At 41.3% G+C, this 21,756-nt stretch overlaps 1 protein-coding gene and 1 non-coding gene across 7 annotated transcripts in view; one reads left to right on the plus strand and one right to left on the minus strand.

Moving 5' to 3' along the window:
* Positions 1–21,756, plus strand: part of DAAM1 (dishevelled associated activator of morphogenesis 1) — a 174,296-nt gene that overhangs the window by 41,089 nt on the left and 111,451 nt on the right. The window contains exon 1 of one of the 6 annotated variants that reach the window (XM_053224496.1): positions 4,813–8,676. The exons of 4 other annotated variants lie outside the window; for them this stretch is intronic. The gene's annotated coding sequence lies outside the window, so the exon portion shown is untranslated. Of the gene's footprint in view, positions 1–4,812; positions 8,677–21,756 lie in introns of those variants that run through there. One more of the 6 variants, XM_053224499.1, reaches the window with a different exon arrangement.
* TRNAK-UUU (transfer RNA lysine (anticodon UUU)) lies at positions 9,760–9,832 on the minus strand. The gene has a single exon. It is a non-coding gene; the product is annotated as a tRNA-Lys (tRNA).

Below are 21,756 nucleotides of genomic sequence, written 5' to 3' on the forward strand. Positions count from 1 at the left end.
GGTACTACATAGTAAATGTTTTAGGTTTGAGGGACCCAACTATCTGTGACAACTACTCAGAAAGCAGCTACAGACAGTCTATAAACCTAGGTGTGGCTGTGATCCAATGAAACTTTATTTACAAAAACTATTGGTGAGTGGTGCTTGGGTGGCTCAGTCAGTTAGACATCCGACTATTGGTTGCAGCTCAGGTTGTCATCTTGTGGTTCATGAGTTCAAGCCCTGCGTCTGGCTCTGTGCTGACAGTGTGGAGCTTGCTTGGGATTCTCTTTCTCTGCTCCTCCCCCATTCTCTCTCTCTCTCAAAATAAATAAACTTTAAAAAGAACAACAACCATCGGTGAGGAGTGGGGTGCTGTATTTGGCCTATAGGCTGTAGTTTGCCCATGTTTTGTGTAGAGTCCATCAGTTGTAACCTACATATTTTGGAATATATATGAAAAAGTGGGATTTGAAGAGTAGCTGCCTTAATTGGAGGTTCAGTTCATTTGGTTTACAACTAGGAGAATATGATGAACATCTGTTCTTGTTTCTCTAGGAGAGAACATATAGTGAAACTTATTTGTAGCATGATAGCAACATTCCAAAAGAGACCTCTCACAGGGGATGGAATACATATTCAACACTGTCGTAACAGAAAAAATGAGTACTGATCAACATGTCGGTGAAAATACCAGGAGAAATATTTATTTAGGAGAACTGAAAGTTGAAAAAAGTTTATTTTGACCACCCCAGGCCAACGTAGGCTAATACAGATAGGGTTTAGTTTAGTCTAATGCAGCATCCTACTTAGGAAATAGAATGATCTGAAATTATGAAGTACTTTATGTACTTTTCTTCTGAAGGAAGAATACACTCCAGGATACCTATAGGCCAATGGGCATACTTTTGAAAACTGGAATTTATAAAATGTTTTGTAACAGGATTGACATAGGCCCCATTGTCTAGTGAGACACTACCACATGTCTGAACTTTCCTAATAGTCAAGAAAACTGTTAATCCTGGACCTTCTCCCTTCTTTCCACCCTACTCCCCAGAGCAGGAACCAGCTGGTCAGTGGGAAGTCTCTGTAGCTCTTTCTGTTATTTGAAGGATTACAGATTCTTAAAGAATAGCGGCATAGTTTGCTTCTGGAATTGGGTTTCTACTTTTGTGACAGAAAGAGTTAAAGAAAATGCAATCACAGTTGACTCGTTCTACTGAGTAGGAGAATTAGATTGTAAAAATCTTGTTAAAAGCTCAGTGTTTAAAATAGCATCATTAATAAACCAAAAACATTTGTATAGGTTTTTGTTTATTTACCTACCAATTGTTTTAAATTGTGGCAAAAAACCCCCCCACATTTGTGTGGTATTTTGAGATTAATTTGCTAGGTCAGACTTCCCAGTTATTAAGAATCTATTTAGAGTCACTCCTTGAGTCTTACTTAACTGCTTTGTCTTTAAATTAGTGTGTGAGCTTGAGGAAGTCAGTTATTTATTTATTTATTTATTTATTTATTTATTTATTTATTTATTTATTTAAAGTTTATTTATTTTGTGAGAGCGCCAGTAGGGTAGGGGCAGAGAGAGGGGCAATTCCAAGCAGACTCTATGCAGTTAGCACAGAGCCCAATGCAGGGCTTGGACTCCTAAAACTGTGAGATCATGACCTGAGCCGAAATCAAGAGTCAGACGCTTAACTGACTGAAGCGCCCAGGAGCCCCTTGAAGAAGTCATTTAATCTCTCATAGTCTTGGTATCTGTAAAATGGTCTCTCAGGTCTCTTTTCTAATTTTTAATGATTTTTAGTTGAGCACGTATGCTAGTTCCAGTTTTGCTGGAAATGGGAAAATTAGTGAAACCCATATATCCTTCTGATGGTATTAGCTTGCTTTTAGGGTGATGCATTCATAACTTGTTTCTCCGTCAAAACCAAATGGACTGGTTAGAATGATTTGTGAGAATGTAATTGACAGTCTTGAAGAGTAAGCTATTCTTTACGTGGCAATCTTCCCATTATTGGGTATGAAGGCAATTTAGAGAGAAATATTGGAGGCACAAATGATTCACGTTTTTAACGTAATGGCTCAGATCCTAGAAAGATGAGTGTCGTGGATGTCTTTCATCAAGTTTGTTTGTTTGTTTGTTTGTATATCTTTATGACCTTGTGAATGAGAGAAAGTTCACAGGAGTTCAGCAGCATCATTGTCCTCAGCTCAGTGGTTGTCATAGACCAATATGGAATCTGGAGCTTCTCAGGATGTCTCTACAGGGAGCAGGCAGCTGGCTTTTGTAGTCTTTGCCTTATGCTCCACTAAGATATAACAGTTCTCTAAAGGCCTATTCATATTTAATCTTTTCAAAAAATTTCTGAGGTCATCCTAATTAGAAGTGCCCTTTATGTCCTCTGAACACTTACATTACTTAATACCTCTTTTGTGGCATTTATATCTATTACTCTGTATTTTGCTGTGTTCATGAGTCTCTTCTCTGTTAGATTGTTAGCTCCTTAATGACTGGAACCAAGTGTGATGTTTCTGGTTTTCCACTCTGGAGATAACATCTTGGATACAGGTCTCTTTCCTCTGTGTTCTTATAGCATATCTAAAGTCAGCCTCTCCCTCTTATCTATTTGATTTCTGACAGGGACAGAGTATGGCGTGTTCAATTTTGTATTCCTTTTTTTTTTTTTTTTTATGTTTATTTTTGAGAGGGGAGGGGCAGAGAGAGAGGGAGATAGAGAATCCTAAGCATACCCTGAGCTGTCAGTGCAGAGCCCGATTTGGGGCTTGAACTCACAAATCGTGAGATTGTAACCTGACCTGAAACCAAGAGTCAGATACTTAACCGACTGAGCCACCCAGGTGCCCCCAATTTTGTATTCCTTAATCCTTTGTATATAATCCCTGACAAATAGCTGGTTAATTAATGTAGAGATGAGATGAGTGAGTAAAGCTGTAGCTGACCCAATAAAACACTGGAGTATCTTCATTTGTATGATTTTTGCCACTATAAACACCTCCTAGAAGTATAATGGACTGCCCTCTAAAACATCACATATGTTGATGACAGATAATAATAACTATTTGAAACATAACTTAAATGCTGTTTCTTCCATCAGAGCCTTTCAACAAAAGAGCCTGAGACTATTCTTTGTTGGATAATTCTAGGATGGTCAGGCTGGCAATTCCGAATATTGGAAGAAGGGTGGCCTGAATTCAAGTCCCTGCTCTGCTACTTAGGAGTGGTTTGGCCTTGTGGAGGTCATTTTCGTGCTCAAAGATAGTTTCTCATCTGTAAAGTGGAAGTAAAAACAGTATCTGATTGCCTGTGACTCTCTTCCTCTCAGGGTTGTTGGGAAAATCAAATGGCACAGTGTATACACAAGTACTTAGAAAACTAAACTACGTTATGAAGGGAATACACTATTACATGTTATGAAATAGGGTGACACCCTGTGGTTTTAACATTTACCTTTTTCTTGTGGTTATGTAAAATAAACAACCCAACCTATAATAAGGGTAGTTGGCCATTACCCAAATAGGGGCCTCAACTCCACCTGTTAAACCCAAGTCCTACAAAAAAGGATAGTAATGACTAGTTAGTTAAGCATAGTTTCCTTATTGCCATGCTAGTTCTTTTCCTAAATGTTAAAAGAGATGTAGCTAATGAATTTTATGCCTACAGCAGAACACTGAATTCTATTGACCACACCTTTGCCTGTTCCAGTTTCTCCACCCCCTTCTTTCTCACCTCCTTCAATTGGTTTGACACCTTCACCTGTGATATGTTCTTTTGCAGGCCTACTGGTGGAATTTTCAGACCCTTGATACTTTTCTTAAATTTGCCTAGTTGTGTGCTACCCCCCTTGTTAAATTCCTTTCTTGCTACAGTCTGTCTCTCGCAAACTCTACTGCTGGGGGCAAAGTTAGAGATGAATGACTAAAATTTTGGATTGTGGCCTGTCTTTGGGAAAGGGGGGTGGTGGTGGTTATTTCTGAATGCTTCCTGCTTAGCTGTGACGATGACTTCTATGTTCTAACTATGTCTTTTTCAACACCATACACCCCAAAACTTGTGTTACTTCCAAGCTTCAAAGAATAAGTCCCTCCAGGCTTGTTTAAGATTCCTGGAAAGTCAGCCTGGCAAAATTTGTTTCCAAAAATAGGATTCATTTGAGAAAAGAGGTGTTACATTATTCATATTGACTTGTGAGCAGCAAAGTCTCAAGAGCCTTCCCTAAAATGAGACACTTGTGTTTGGATTTATGTCTTGATTGTCAGCTTGATTATTAGGTTGAGTCTTAGAAAATGATGAAGTATCTTGAAAGACACAGGTTTGTGGTTCGAGGAGGTGTAGTTGGTAAGAAGAGAATGGGCTTTGGAATGAGACAGGCAGGGTTTAAATCCCTGAAGACACTTCCTAGTTCTCTGGATATCCTTGGTAGCTTTCTTTATTATAAAATTGTGACATTTGCTTCCCAGAGTGATGATAAAAATTAGCTAAAATGATACATAATTTTATTTATTTTTGAAAGAGAACATGAGTGGGGGAGGGGCAGAGAGAGAGAGGGAGACACAGAATCTGAAGTAGGTTCCAGGCTCTGAGCGGTCAGCACAGAGCCCGACGAGGGGCTCAAACACATGAACCGTGAAATCGTGACATGAGCCGAAGTTGGATGCTTAATCGACTGAACGACCCAGGTGCCCTGCTAAAATGATGCATGTTGATGTTCCACGTGGTCTCTGACACTTGGGAGGCACTCAATAAGTGATAGTTTTCACCCCAGTTAGTCAAGTGGAGCATGAATCAGGTTTTTGTTTTTGTTTTTGCATCAAGGGACAGAACCCACTTAACTTGGCTGGTGGGGGCAGTGGTTCATTGAAACATGCAGTGGGGATATTTGACTTGAGGCTTAGTTGGATCCAGTAGTTAAATGATGTCATTTAAAACCTCCTCATCTCCCCATCCCCCTTGTCCCATCTCTCAGTTCTGCTTTTGTCTTTGCTGGCTTCATTCTTGGGTTGTTTCCAACACATGGTGGAAAAGTCAATTATTGTAAATTGCAGGTGTTTATGGTCCTATCTCATGATTCTAGGATGTGTCTACAGCATTGACACACATAAAGATGTCCGGTTTTCTTTGTGTTGGGTGCCCATCTCTAGATCAGTTACTCTGTCCAGGGGTAGAGTGCCTTGATTGGCCAAGCCAATGCCATGTGCCCACCTCTGTTGATGAAGACGTATGATCACTTGGTTGATTACCCCTTTAGAATCACAGGGGGAAGGAGATGAGGTAGTTCCCATAGGTGTTCAAGTAGACATATAGGGTAGAAACGTGTCCATCTGAGGTAGCAATGGCAGGTCCCAAGACAGATACAGCATGCTCTCAAATTTTACTGTGTGTGTGTGTGTATGTGCACATGATGCGAGTGTGCTTTAAGGACTCCTTTGTTGCGTTTTAGTTGTGTGTTTAAAGTTTTGGGGCTAAGGCCGATGGTAAACTGCAGGGGGTCTGGGAACTGCCTGAAATGATACATAGCATATTATATATATGTACAGAAAAATATTTTTTCCCTGGAGTTAATGTTATGCAACATGTTCTCTCCAATGAAGTTAATAGAAGCTCTTTATAAAATTCTGCAAAATCTTTGGCTCATCCTCTGCAACATGTTAGGAAAACTTTAGGAAAGTTCCTTTCACAACTGTTTTTGGAAGATCAGACAGAGATTCATTCTCTTAGGGTTCCACCACTTACTGTTTCTTCCAGTGGAAACTACCTTGAATGATGCTTATCAAAAAGGAAAATATTGGTTTTGGAGACTTGGCTAAAATTAGCTATATTTTGTAAGATCTGAACCAGTTAATTTTATGGGAGCTTTTGTGTTTGTAATTGATAGCTTACCAATTGTGGTACATGCTGGTATAAACAACCAGTAGAAGAAACTAGCTGTTGACATATTTCTTCTTTTTTCCCTGGCATAAGGAACTTCCACAGCGTACTACCATTTTTCTTCTCAATTCTAGAGTTGTAGACAGGAGAGAGAATTCTGCTTGTTTGGAGCCAATTCAAACTCTGGAACCAAAAGGAAGAGCTTCCCTGCTTCCTCTAATTATATTAGCTTCTCAAAATCAAAATGGTGGTTTACCCAGCAGTAGGTGGGAGTGACAGGCTATTGTATTCCTTCCCGTTTTTAGGGAGATGAATCAGGTGGCCTTAGTTCTAGGTTTGGGACTTATGTGCAGGCTTTTATATTAATCCTAGATTTCGAGTTTATTTCTTATAGCTTTCTTAAGTCACAAACTTCCTTCCTCAAAATTAATTGTTTCCTATATGGGGATTTGATGCTATGAGAATTAAATTGCTCAAATAAAGGCAATTTCATTATTCTAAAATGGATCCTCTGGTTCATATCATCAGATGTTGGGACTGGAAGGGATCCTTGAAGATTCTCACCTGCCTCTGTGAGGATAAACTGAGTCTCCGACAAGCGCAATGATGTAACCAGGGTCCCAGGGCTACTTGAGGAGAAGAGCTGGAAGTGAGGTCTAGGGATCCCTTCACACTAGTATTTTTCCCCCAGCTATCCCACATTTTTCTCTGGCAAAATTTTAAAAAATTATCCCCAAAGCATTGTTTTCATTATCACATAGCTCAAATATGGAATCTGAGGGCAAGAACCAAATTGGTCTTTTTAATGATCATATGCCCAGTAGTAGCATTAATTAGCAACAGCAGCAGTAGTAGAAATAGTCATAATAATCTCATCTGTAAGAACTTACTCTGGCCAGACATTATTCTTTATACTTTACATATATTTACCTACTGAATGGGGCCAACAACCCCTTGAAGTGGGTACTATTATTATTTTCATTTTACAGATGAATAAACTGAGGTCCAGACATATAAAGCCTAGAAATGTGCATGGAAGGCACTTGGTAAATCTTTGCTCAGTACTCAGAATTTCCAAAGCACATTCATGGCCGTTATATAGTGTGATGACATTTCAAGGGAGGGCATTTTTCTGAGGAAATAATGGCCCAGAGGGCTCTAAGAGACTGAGGTTAGGGGGACAGTTAGTAGTAGAGCTAGGACTTACTTTGATCCTGACCTTCTGACCCCGTTAGTGTCATCTGTGGATTTCTGCAAAAGCGTATCCTAAAGGTCAGTGGCTGGGAAACTCCGAGGCAGTGTCTGGTTTTATATTTACCCAGAGGTTGGCCATTTCCAGCATTCTTCTTTGCTTTGTGTAGATCCAAATTTCTATCTGGTATCAATTTCTTTCTGCCTGAAGGACTCCCTTTAAAGAGTGTTGGCCTTTGTTCTGGCACATGGTTAAATTACTTGGGATCAGCGAGACCCTTTTGAGGCTGCTTTTAAGCCCTTTCCAGAGCAGGCTGTGTCTAGGACCCTTTTGGAGGCTCTTCCTGATATTTTATGTAAACCGGCTCTTTCTACTCAGGCTGGTGGGAATGCCGCTTATTCCCAGCCCCATGTGAACCCTAGGTCCTCGTGCAGAGTAGTACTCAGCCGAGGATTGGAGGGGACCCCCTTTGCAGATTTCCAGAGTTGCTCACTGCCTCATTCTCCCCGAACTTTTATCTCTGGCTCCTCAGCTTAGCACGACCCCTGAGCTTGGCTTGGGTTTCCCCTTCCTGCCTTACTGCCTAGAGTAAGTTGGGGTGATAGTAGGGCTTATCTCACTTGGAATTTCCTTGTCTCAAAGATCATGGTCTTGCATTGTCTTTGTCCAGTAACTAGTACAGTTGTTTCATGTGTTTTGTCCACTTTTCTAGTTGTTTGTAGTGGGAGGGCAGTTCCTGTAGCAGCTAATCCTTCGAGGACGGAAGTGGATGCCAGTGTCTTGTTTGAGGTCCCAAACCTTAGCAGGGTACTCTGTGCCCCCTATTTGTTAAGAACAGATATCACCCTCTGCTTCCTTTTACTTCCTCTCCCGAGCTATATTCAAAGGAACATGGAAGTTACTGGGAGACTGCGTTATTTGAAGCAAGTAGAATCTGCTCTTGCCTGTTGAAGATGAGGTGAAGAATTGACCACTCCTTCTACTTACTTCCTGTCTGTCTGCTCACAGAGCCAGAGTCTAGAACCTTGAGTTGGCTTAAGGAGCCAAGGGCTCATGTGCCTGTGAACTAGCTGTGCAAGGGCAAGGTCTACATCTGTTTCGGTCATCTTTGTATCCCAAAACCAAACAGAGTGGGCACACACTGGGTCCCTGAATGAATGAATGAATAAAAATGTATAAATGATCACACAGAATTGTGAACTTGAGATTTGTGTGTAGATATGTGGGGTGAGGGGTGATTCCTGACTGTCTGTGAATTGTCCCTATGAGGAAAAACCAGTTTGACACCTGTATGCGTGTGCGTGCGTGCATGTGTGTGTGTGTGTGTGTGTATCTGAGGTTGATTACCTGTGGGCATCTCTGTCCCAGTTGCCTTTCCAGTCTGAGCAAGTACAGTTGTTAACCAGCGTGTTTTCCCACAAAGAGGCTGGCTTTTACCTTTTACGTGCTACTACCCAATGAGGTGGGTGGTGTTTATAAGAGGAGTAACCACGAAGGGGCCAGTTGCCAGGTTAGCTAGACATCTGTCATAGCTCTGTTTTCTGCTGATGAATAGGAGGGAGACATTGTCCTGGTTGATTATTTTCATGGAATGGAAAGTGGTGTTTGTAAGGTAAATGATGATTTTAGGTTGGGGGGGGGAGAAATGTGGGACAGAAGGGAAAGGTGGTGGGTGGTATATATTTAGAAATCATGAATAAATAATAATTAAGCAGCTTTTTAATCATGTCTTCATGTAGATTGCATGTTCCCTTGAAATGCATAACCTATCGTTTTTTGTCTTTATTTTGAGGTCTCTTTTAGTGTTAGTGTCATCTCTTATTTTGACGTTAAGTTTCTTGTCCTTCTTTAAAAAATAGTTACCAGTGTTTGCCTTCCTCTTTTGTGATCAGCTGTTAGGCTTCCATCTGTGCCCTTTTGTAATTCAGACTTCCCATTATGGTATTTGCTTGCTTATTTAAGATTGGGTCAGGAGCCATGAATGTAAGAGGATACACTGTGCTGCTACTTCAGTAGCTTTAGAACTGGGCTTTAGAAAGCAGGACTTTAAAATTACTAAGCAAATTCATTCCTTCTGGGTCAAGCTTCCTAATAAACACCTAACAAAAAATTCCGTATGTGGTGTTCCTGGGGCTGCCACCAGGAGAGTGGATTTTCTGAAGATAAAGGTAGCAATAGTTACTTCTATAGCAAAGAGCACGGTGGATTTCAGCGGATTCTGAATTGTGCTATTTTGGTGGAAGCAGTTATGCGTTCTGTTGCTATGGTGATGAGATGGCACTGTATTGATATCTACAGTATTGTCTTCAGTAAATGGTTTGGTAGCTGCCTCTCCTTTTCTTCCCCCCTATTCTAAATTCATTATACGTTTAAAGGAAAAAAAAGTCACTGTTCGTATTGGTGTTTTACAGTTGAACAGATCGTTTTCATTTTGAGAACTAACAATCGCAGAGGTGGGTGTGGTAAACTGGAAAAGTGCAGAAATTAAAGCAACGAAGGTCAGAGCATAGAGATTTGTTGACAGTGGACTGTGTTCTCAGGAGGAGACACTTAAGGATTCACAGCTTATCTCTTTTCTTCATTGAGGTAACAAATGGATGTAAAGCACAATAAAAGTGGCTGGCATGTTGAAGAGGGTTGATAAATGAAAGTCATTTATTTAATTAATTAATTTATTTATTTTAAGTAAACTCTATCCCTAACATGAGGCTTGAACTCATGACACCGAGATCAAAAGTCTCATGCTCTACTGACTGAGCCAGCCAGGAGCCCCAAAAAGCCACTTAGTTTTTATAAGATCTAATTACTTTCTAAACATTTGGAAACAGCTTGATAATCAAGGGAAAAAAAAAGTAGTCTAAGCCTATGTTTAAAAAAAAAAAAAATGAGAAGGAACCGAGATGCAAACAAGTTTCCGTCCTTTTCCAATGTCCATTTTATTCTCTAGAATAGGAGCTACTTGATGGGTTTTTGTAGCTATTATTTTATCACAGGCTAGATACTTTGTTTCCATGCTTAAGTATATTCCTTTTACATTTATGATATATCATGTTTATACTGTAACTTGGAAACTTAATATACTTTAGACCTCTTAACAATAGAAAAGGTGTCCCTTTCTTTTTAATGGCTGTGTGGTATTTCACCATACAGAGGTACCCTAAATCATTTAACCAGTCTTATATTGATAGCTTCCCATATTTGGCCACTTGATGACTTTTGACTGTTTAACAATATTTGCAGAATATGAAATCCAAATATTAACCTCAGTCCAGCTACTGTAGGCTTCGTAAATGAGTCAAAGTAGTAATTTACAACAGAGCATTTCTTGTTACCGCATTTAGAATAAATTTTGCAAGAGAAGCAAATGTCTAGTCTTCTTGAGTTATGCAATTAAGCAATTACTGTTCTCACCTAATTATATAGAAAATTACAGAGTTGGGTGGAGTGGGCACTGGCTAGTATCAGCTTCCTTCACACTTCCCCTTTGATGACTGTGGAATGGCCCTGTTTTTTGGCCTGAGTTTAAGTCACGAGTGTGGTAATCCATGTATAGTAATTAAAATTCAGTAAAGATCTTTCTTCACTATTTGTTTGGCTCATGCAGTTTCAGAATCATTTGTTAAGCTATGTGAATAACTTCCCAAGGATGTTTGTCACATGGAGAGAAATCACCAACGAGAAAACACTTTTTATTGTAGCTGCTGGTAGTTTCTATTTTGGTTGATTGTTAGCTTTATGAAAAGAGATGATATACATTCACCAGTTCACTTATTCAACGCACGTGTTCTCCTGTCCTTGGCAAAGCCTGCTAGCTCTCACAACTTATCCTATCTGTCTCCTCAATTGCTTTTATTATGCATAGGTTAGGCAGTTTTGAAGCCCATATTTAAAAAAAGGAAAACACTTTTTCTGACAGCACATGCCTCGACTTTGTGCTTCCTTAAGACTCTACCTTTGTATGACTTCTTAACTTTCAGGAATGGCATCATTATCCGGTTCTTCCAAGGTCATCTGGGATTTCTGGAAGTGACTTGGAACTCACTTGCCAAAGAGCCTATTAACTCAATAGGTATCAGATGGAGTTCCTTTAATCTTTGATATTTTCCCAAAGCTCGATAGGCATACCGCATTGACTGATGGTGGACCATTTGTTCAGATTTGGTCATCATTGTCCTATGGGCGCTGTGTACTCATTTTTTATTAACTTGCGAAGAGCTCAAAAAAATACATTTTACTTCCTCTTTGACAATGTATGCTTTCCAGTGTATGCTTCCAGTGCATTGCTTCCAAAGTAACGGTAACTGTGTTTCTCTGGGACCGATACTAGTATACTGGAAATCATTTTGCAGTTCTGAGAATCATAGATTTCCTTTCCAGCTGTTTGCAATGAATATTTAGTGATATTTGAAGGAATTGGGTTTCAACTACATAAACTTTGGAAGATGTAGCCAGGAAATAATTAGTCTTAATCTCATAGGAATATTGTCAGCATTCAGACCTCAAGTTCATAAAATTCCTTGATAAAATCTTGGTCCAGGAAAGACCATCTCTTGCCTCTTATGAGTTCATATGATCACCATGTTTTCATTTGCTTCTGTAAGCAGTGTGGTGACTTAATGATTGATAAAGAGGACCCCACCTTTATTTTTATTTACTTATTCATTTTTGAATATAATTTATTATTAAACTGGTTTCCATACAACACCCAGTGCTCATCCCAACAAGTGCCCTCCTCAATGCTCATCACCCACTTTCCCTTCTCCCCCACCCCCCATCAACCCTCAGTTTGTTCTCAGTATCCAAGAGTCTCTAATGGTTTGCCTCCCCCGCTCTCTGTAACTTTTTTTCCCCTTCCCCTCCCCCATAGTCTTCTGTTAAGTTTTTCAAGATCCACATATGAGTGAAAACATATGGTGTCTTTCTCTGACTGACTTATTTCACTTAGCATAATACCCTCCAGTTCCATCCACATTGCTGCAAATGGCCAGATTTCATTCTTTCTCATTGCCAGGTAGTATTCCATTGTATATATAAACCACATCTTCTTTATCCATTCGTCAGTTGATGGACATTTAGGCTCTTTCCATAATTTGGCTGTTGTTGAAAGTGCTGCTACAAACATTGGGGTACATGTGCCCCTGTGCATCAGCACTCCTGTATTCCTTGGGTAAATTCCTAGCAGTGACATTGCTGGGTCATAGGGTAGATCTATTTTTAATTTTTTGAGGAACCTCCACACTGTTTTCCAGAATGGCTGCACCAGTTTGCATTTCCACCAACAGTGCAAGAGGGTTCCCTTTCTTCACATCCTCGCCAACATATATAGTCTCCTGATTTGTTCATTTTAGAGAGAACCCCACCTTTAAAGATAGAAACTTAGGAGCAGGTACTTGGGAGAAAATTGCTGGAATCCAGCTTTAAAGTTGTTGTAGTCAAACATTCAGTGCCCAAGTAAATGTGGATGATACATACCTTTTTAAAATTACCTAAAACAGAGAAGAATTTTGAAAATTGTACTAAATTCATTTTTATAAAAGTATAGTTTTTAAATATGTTTGATTGCATCTTAAGACTGTACCACAAGCTGGGGCGCTTGGGTGGCTCAGTCGGTTAAGTGATCAACTTAGGCTCAGGTCGTGATCTTGCCGTCATGAGTCTTGCATTGGTCTCTGTGCTGGCAGTACAGAGCCTGGAGTCTGCTTCAGATTCTGTGTCTCTCTCTGTCTCTGTCTCAAAAATAAGCAAATGTTAGGGTGTCTGACTTTGACTCAGGTCATGATCTTATGGTTTGTGGGTTCGAGCCCTGTGTCAGGCTCTGTGCTGACAGCCTGGAGCCTGCTTTGGATTCTGTGTCTCCCTCTCTCTCTGCCCCTCCCCCGGCTCACACTCTGTCTCTCAAAAATAAATAAACATTAAAAAATATATAAAAATTAAAAATCATTAAAAATGTTTTAAAAAGAGTGTACCACATACTAAGTTTTATTCCATGTATGCGCATCCTTAAGCCTCTTATCCTGGGCTGTATTTGTGATGCCCTTTGATTTCTGATCCACAATAGAAGTATAATTGAAACAGAGCCAAATAAAAAGAAAAAAATAATAGAATCTCCCAACTTATCTTCTAACTGGCCCTGTGACTATTTGAAGGCTTCAGGGAACCAGAAATTCTCCACTAATTGCCTCTTGGGATATGAAGAATTTAAGACCAAACAAAACATTTTTCTAAAGTTTGTCACATTGTCATCCCTGGGGCTTTAACACGTAGCCCTGGGAATATTCTTCCTCTTTGTTCATCAAGGTGGCATCTAGCATTACGTTGTAGTTTTTAGATTTGTTGGCTGACATAGAACAACTTATAAATGGGCCATTTTGGTGGACCTACAAATCAATATGATATTGACAATGAATCTGCCTGCATTTTTGGGCATGGGTTTCGTGTATACACAGAGCAAGCTGTAATTTTAAAGGCTAATGAGTTATTCAGGTGTATACTTAGAGTTTTAATGGGGTTATTGAGAAGCTTGCAAACTTCCTAGTTTCAGTAGAATACTGTCTGGTGCACTTATAAGAAGAGTTCACTATCCAAGTATGAAACCATAGGTTCCAAAAACTTAGATGCACGTGGAAGTAATAGCCTCTATTTATCGAGCGTCTTCCATGTGCCAAGCATTTGGCTAAGTTTTGACCAACTTTACAGTTTATACCACCAATTCTGGAAGGATTTCTATGCATTCACATATATAGGTGTGTGTGTGTTGTTACAAACACAGGGTTGTTTTTAGTTTTAACATAAATGGTGATACATATGTTTTGCTGTGCAACTTGATTTCTTTTTTCTTCTTTTCCTCCTCTGAATATGTTAGATCTTTTTCATGTCAGTGTTTATGGACCTAGGACATTCTTTGAACCTGGGCATAGGATTCTGTAGCACTGGTTCTCAAACTGACCTGCACATTGGAATTACCCTTGGAGTTTGGAAAAATACTCATGCCTGGGCCCCCAATACCAGAGATTCTGATATAATTGGTATGGAGTAAATAAAGCTTGGGCATCAGTATGAAAACCAGTGTCTTACGGCGCAGGGCCACAAACATTTATTAAAACATTCACCTATTGAAGGTCACTTAGACTGATTCTCTATTACCAATAGCGAATGGGTTTTCTATTACAGTGCTGTAGTGAACATCCTCGTTAATATATCTCTGTGCTCATGTGTAAGTATATCTATAGGTTAATCCCTATATATGGAATCTAGGAATCCTTAGATGTGGATCAAAGGGCCAGTACATTAAAAACAACAATAGATATTGCCATTTTGCACTCCACTGAGGCAATACAATTGACTTTCCCATCCATAGATTATTAGATTGCCCACTGTGGGGCTGAAGTTCCCCCCAACCTCCCCCCCCATTAAGAAAAAAATTTGTTCTGATTTTGGATGGTTGTATATCTAAGTGCTTATGGAGTTTCCTAACATGAAGGGAGACTGGGGAAATCCCATGTCAAAGTTTTATTTCTCTTGGTCCTTTTAGCGCTTTTTCTTTTGGAAATTAGTTTTAGAGGCTGACATGACAAAGTAATGCCTTCACTTCTCATTCATTAGAGGGTATGTGTGTCTCTCATGAAGGGCCGGGGAAGTTCTGATTGAAGAGCAACACCTACCAGGGCCACACAACATCCCATACTGGTGGGGGCCAGAAGGCCTCTTTGCTGCCTTATTTCTACACCTGAACTCGCATTCAATTGAAACTTTACCGGCATCTTTTCATAAGCCTCTCTTGAAGGTTTATTATGTAAAATTTGTAGTTAGAATTTTATGAAGGGCAGGGTCCTTCTTTCCAAGGGAGTTCCAGTTTTCATAATGTGACTCCATCATCTGTCCTTATAGTTTCTGGGTGGCTTCTCCCTGCCTTGTCATGCGCAGGACTCATTAGTAACAGCCTGAGCATAGGTGTGGTGCTGGCCTTGCCCAAAATGAACCCCTCTGAGCAGCAGGTGTTGTAGAGAGGCTCAGGATCTAGTCAACAACTCACCACACTGTAATTTTAAACCCAGGAATCACCATGGACTTAGCTTTCTATAAACATTTTTTACATTTGTAATGGCAAATGGTGGCTGTGTCCACACAGGTTCAGAATGACCTCTCTGAGGCAAAAGTGTGAAAGCCTGTGGCCGTGGCTGCTGACAGTCACGTTGTCCAGTTTGGTGACCAATTCAGTGATTTACCTGGATAGACGAGATGCCTTCAGAGGTACAAAGTAGAATAATAAGTAGGTGAGGTCAGTGCCTGAGTAAAATGTGAAGGGGAATCAGGTCAGTATTGCCCATGTCAGCGTCCTTGCAGTGACTCAGTTGGGTGTGCTATGTGGTCGTTCTTGTATAAGTGGTTGGGTTGAAATACTAAATCTGTTGAATGCTTCAGAATATACAAGAAAGCTAAGACTTTTCAAAGTGCCTTTTCCCACATGGCCCCTAAAACTCTCAGAGAATTTCCCACAATTTGCAGATAAGCTGACTAACCTGCAGAGCCCTTGATTTAGTGATGACAACTGCCCTGTAGAGATTAAACCAGCCTCGTTCCAGGAATTTGTTCTGCTGATACACACAGGAATGTCAGAGAAAGGAATCTGGTTAACACATTTCTACCAAACAGTAGTTAACAAATACAAATCCTCCTTCCAACTCTCTAAGGTAGTTCTCCGTTCCCTTTGTAATGTCCACTTAAAAGCCATCACACTTTTAGAGAGGACGTTAGGGTCTTGAAGCCTTTCCTCCGGTTCCTCCAGGAAAGAAGTGGGTGAGCTGCTCTTTGAACCTGGGTCAAGTCTCCACGGCTGCCTATGTCATGTTGTGTCTGTTCATTAGTTTTTCCCTCACTGAAAAGCACAGACATTTTCCATGAGAAGGATGGGGTTTCTTAATAGTTCCCAGAGAATGAGGCTGAGCTTAACCAAGAAAGTTTGTTCTACATGGTGTTTCATTTTCTCTTGCTGCAATTGTATGAAACTTGGCATGAAAGTAGTCAGAAGAACATGAACAGAAGAAGGTAATTAGTGAGATTTAAATTTTCTTTCAGTAAACATGAACATATAAAGCCCTCCAGGCAAGGTTTTATTTCTTTATTTTCAGTCCAGGGAACTGTAGTTTCCCTAGGATGCCAGTGGACATTATTCTCCATAAAGGCCTGCACACAAGTGGAAGTTGTACCTACTTGGCAATAAAACGCCTTGATGAGAAAATGTCGTTGTAGTATTTGGGGAGGAGTAAGGTCGAGCAGCATCTGGTTTGGGGGCTGGGAGTAGCAGTACTCACTTTTCAAGGGACCATGTCTTATGGCGTCACTGGGAAGAGGGACTAGATACTATTTTGAGGATGGCATTGCGCGTCCTCGGCCCAGAGTACCTCTGGTTTATCTTCTCTAAGCCGTGTTAGACTTTACTCCTAGATCTGGAAAGCACAGTTTCTCAAACTAAGTGTATATCTATTCAACCTCTTCTCTCTCAGGATTTGCCAGAATTATTTCAGTTGTGAGAAGGTTCCAAAAAATGAGTAGTAATCTACTTATTTTTAGGCAGTGTCTTTTAATGTCACTTAAATATTCTGTGTGGATTGCCCCAACGTGTTGGCTACTTGTTTGGAAAGGTCTGAAACCTAACACCCCTGAAGTGTGATCATCGAGGTGGGGAGGCATTTCAAGAGGCACCACATCTGCCTGCAGGGGTGAAGACTCTGACTTCAGGGGTTACTCAAGTAGGGTCAGCAGAGGACTGGAGCCACAGGGTACAAGGCAGCTGTTGGTGCCCTGTAGGGTACTCGCGTTCTCCTCTGGTGACTGTGATGTCGTATTCTCCTATTCTTCCTGAAAGAGCTGCTAGGTGATTCAGGAAAGTTGCTTGTTTTACATGTTTGTTACAGAACACAACTTGGCCTCTGGAAAGAGTGAGAGCTTTGATGTGACAGAACTGGCCATTGAGTTGTAACTTCCTATGTTTGTGTAACCTCTCAATGAAATTTGTCCTTGCGCATCTAAGTGGATCCCTTAGAGGCAGTGAAGATGGAAACCTAAAGGGAGAAAACGATTTGCATTTCTTTCGGCTTCAGCTTAAATCTGTTTATTGACTTAACTCAGACTAGCAACAGGTCGGCAGGCCCAAGGGCATAGGCTGTCTGGCAAGGCTGTGCTTTCTTTGGTGGGGACTCCAATGACACTTTTGGTTTGGCTCTTCTCCCAGATGATCGAGACGAGATGTCCTGGCTTCCAGACTGGTTTCTGTCACGTGAACAACACAAACTCCTAACTCGAGAACCGTGTTGTATTGGCTTTAGGGATTTATGTCCCAAACCTGTGGTTAAAGTACTGAGTCATGGCAGAAGAGTCATTGCCAGCTTTTTAGGGTGAGACCTGGAGGTCCCCCTCTGCTCTTTACATGAAGAGCAGGTGTTTTCTGGCAGGAGTCTATGACTTGGGCTTGGAAGAAAGAATTATGTGCTGGTTGAGGCTTGGTCTGGCTTGAGGGTGTGCATGGACTTCGCTTGGGTTCCTTCCTTATTATCTAGGGAGGAAGAGGGGAAGGAATGGGACAGGTTCTGGCTTCCACTTTGCACCCCCTCCCCCCACTGATGCAGAGAGGGCACACAGGAAGGAGTGTGTTTTGTGTATACTGCCCTGTTTTAGGGTGCCTGGTGCCTATATTGTTTTCCTCTTGCATCAGGAAAGTCAGTGAGCTGAAGGGACTGACTACAGGGTGAATTTCCAAGACCCACTTCCAGAAGCGCCCCGTTCGAACATCCTTTTGGGACTTGAGTGTGTGGGAAGGGCTGGCCCTCCGCTGGACACACTGAGAAACGCCCTTTCCGTTTCCTGGTGGAGAGGATGTTGAAACTTGCGGGGAAAACACATCGCCTTTCAAACGTTTCTCCTGCAACCTTTAGACTGTATCCCATGATTTTTTTAAAGCTCCAAATAGTACTTGGCATCTGGTGTGCTTGGGAAATGAAACCAGACATGAGGAATGCGAGAGGGGAGAGAGATGGCCAAGGAAAGAAGCGAAGCAGTTTTTTCTTTTCACATTCTTCTTGATAAGAGAATTTGGGTTAACATTATCATGCTGTTGAAACCAAAACTGCATGTCAGGGCCCATTGGAAAATTGCAAAATGTGGGGTAAACTGCATCTCTGAAAATAAGAGGTATGGCACCAAAATGGAGGGTTCCCCGGCCATTCTCTTTAAAGTTGCTCTTACGGTATAATTTTTTTTTTTTTTTTTTTGCTTGTCCCTCTTTTTAAGTCTGTGACATTGCTTCAGAAATTCCGGAGACCATTTACAATGAAGGAACAATGCCAGTATTTTAGTACTGAAATTATAATTGGAGAATTAAACGTGAAATACTGTCTTGATTAAAAAAATAGACGTGGGTTACGATATTGATGTGAGTACATGCAGGAGCTCTCAACTGTCTAATCACGTTGGTGGCTGCCAGGAACTCATGGTCTCTCCTTGTCTCTCTTCCTCCAGCATCTAAGTTGCTTCCCCTGTGACCACTTTGGTTAGAGGACAACCGTGGTTACTTAGCCAGTGAGCGTATCCTTCGGTCTGGACAGCCATCTTACCAACGTGTGGCAAAAGTCCCTGATGAAGCAATCAGAAAGATGTATGCATGGGTGCAAATCTGTTTTGTCAACACTGCTTTCAAGTTTCCTCTATTTATTCGGTACAGATATTGACCTGCTTTGTGGAAAACAATGCTTACGTATCACATATGTGTTGTGACCTGGCATTATCAAAGGAGAGTGTTAGGGAGGGTCTTCTTGTGGACTGTAAGTTCTCCAATGTTTTAGATCATCCTGATCATCATCATCTATATTCCCCAAAATTTGGCCCTCATTTGTTGACTGTTACCATGTTGAGAGTCTCGTTTGTTTTGTTAAAGAGCAGTACAAATGACTCTGACTTCGAGCTAGGCCACAGATGGATTAAATTTCTTATTCTTTGCTAAGCAGAATGCACCTGCTCCAGAATCTTAAGTAGCTTTTTAATTGCTTCCTTGTGCGTGGCATAGCAATAGTCATCTGTAATGTTATAGATGGATTGCATTTTGGATGTCGCAGAAGTGACTTCTTCCCCTCTGCAATGATGCCAGAAGCTGAGATTAGAAGATGTGTTCTGGTTGAGGGCCCAGCTGTCATGGTGGAATTAGTCCTTTCCCTCGGGCTGATCTGATTAAAAAGGGGCCAAGATGTGGAAACACAGGTCCCAGGTTTCAGTAACTCTGTATTCCCTCTTCACTGGACAGAGTTAGCAGCTTCGCCGCTCCCTAAATGTCCCCACTAGTCTGTGATCTCCCTGAGTCTGTGGACTTTCTTCATCTGTGTCTACAGCACCTAATGCTGTGTCTGGCTTCTTGAGGTTCAGCTATGATAGGTGAAGAAGTGAATACTTTCTCGGGCGAGGTGTTCATTGAATGTAAGGGATGGGGAAAAGTCTAAAAGATTCTCAGTGGGTCTGTTTCCCATGGATCTTACTTTTGAGGCTGGGTGGAAAAAACAAGCATGAGCTAATTCAGCCAGAAAGAAGCTCCTTGCTTGAGGGAAGCTGCAAATACCCAGAGGATGAAGTCTGTTTGTGAGGCTACTGTCAGCATCAGAAAGCTTGACAAGTGGCTAAGGAGCACTTGGTGATCTGGTTGACTTTAAATGTCTTGGCATTTGTGAAAAAGAGATCTGCAGGCAACTGTGGGAAGAACACCCAGTCACACAATCCTGAAGTTCAGAAACAAGCCATCTGTTCACTTAGGCATTTATGCTTTTGCATTCAACAAACATGTATTGAGAATATACCATGTGCCAGAGACTGAATGAAGCATAGTCCCTGTCTTCAAGATCTCATAGTCTGGTGGGGGAAACAGACGTGAATTAAAAAAAAAAAAATCCAGACAACCAAAAAACACTCAACTATATATATATATATATACACACACACACACACACACACACACACACACACACACATACTGCTTGGGATGTGGAAAGAAACGTGCGACCATCTCTGGAAAACTTAAGGCCCATTAAAACATTGAGTGGGTTTTGAATGGTCAGTGGAAGACACTTAGGTTCATAAGGAAAAGAGCACCTTAGGCTGAGGGAACTGTGGATGTGTGGGCTCAGAAGTGACTCCTGTGAAGGTCTGATTACTTCGTGCACGTGGGTGGGGGGGGCACATGGATGGACAGTGCTCATGGTACTGGGAGACAAGGATAGACAATAAGTAGCCAAGGACTAGACCACGGAGGGTCTTATGGTCCTGGCCGGAAGCTGTACTGTATCCAGGAGACACGACAGAAGTCGTGATTGAGTGACACAATCACATTTATGATGTTCCCAGAATAAACCCCAGACTCCTCACTCTGGTGTACGAGTCCCTGGAGTCTGGGCCTCTCCCCTCTCCAGCTTCTTCTCTCTTAACACTGTCATTACTCACTATGCCCCAGCCATACTTGTCTTCTTCCCTGATCCAGATGTGCCAAGTTGCCCACCTGCTCTGGGCTTCTGCACACACTCCTCTCGCCTGGAATCATCTGCCTCCAGCACTTTGCAGGACTGGTCCCATTCATCCATTAGGTCTCAGCTTAAATGCCCTCTCTCTGGAGAGGTTGTCCCCGATCACACTATTGAAAGTCGCTGTCTCTACCACCACCATCACCACCATTTTCTTTCACTTGCTTCTTGCATCCCCTGTAACACTAACCAAAATTAATATAGTTTACTTGATTTTTTTTCATGCCTTTTCCAAAACATCCTTTCTAAAACTCCCTGAAGGGCACATCATCTCATTTTCATCCCTGTTTCCTCAGTGCCTAGAACAGTGCTTGGCACGTAATTAGCATGCAATAAATTCCACCCCCACCCCCCTCAGGTTTTTTTTTTTTTTTTTAAGTAAACACCCAACATGGGGCTCGAATTTATGACCTCGAGATCAAGAGTCATGTGCTCTTCCAAATGAGCCAGACAGACACCTCAGTACTCAACAGAATTTTGACTTAATGAATTAAATGATGAATACGATGAACTAGGGCAGCTGTTGGTGACCTTCAACCCCTGGGCCTCCATGCACACACCACCTATTTTTGTATGGCCCATGAGCTCAGAATAGTTTTCACATTTTTAAATAATAAATTTGGAAAGAGAATATTCTGCGACATGAGAAAGTTCTGTGAAGTTCAGATTTCAGTGTCCACGGTGAAGTTGTATTGGCCTATAGGCATGCCCATTTTTTACAGATGTCTGTGGCTGCTTTCATAATAAAATGGCAGGGTTGACTAGTTGTGATAGAGGCTTAAAAGCCCACAAAGCTAAAAATATTTACTATCTGGTCCTTTACAGAAAAGGTTTATCAGCCCCCAAACTGGAGAACCACAGGTTAAGGAGAAGAGTTACGGAACTGTTGTAATTATACAGATGAGAGATAAGGGGAGGCTGAACTAAGGTCATGGCCTTGGGGTTGGAGAGGGTGGGGATTGGATTCCCATTGGATTAAGCACTCAGGTTCCCTGACCTCTGCCAAGCTTCCCTGCCCCACTCCGAACCAGTTAGGCTTCTTCCAGTCAACATCCCTTTACGTTCTGCAGCAAAGCAAGTCCCTCCCCAACTTCTCTCTTCCTAACTTCCCCACTCCCTCCCAAGTCTCCCTTTCAGTC

Source organism: Acinonyx jubatus, chromosome B3, assembly GCF_027475565.1.
Source record: "Acinonyx jubatus isolate Ajub_Pintada_27869175 chromosome B3, VMU_Ajub_asm_v1.0, whole genome shotgun sequence".
NCBI lineage: Eukaryota > Metazoa > Chordata > Mammalia > Carnivora > Felidae > Acinonyx > Acinonyx jubatus.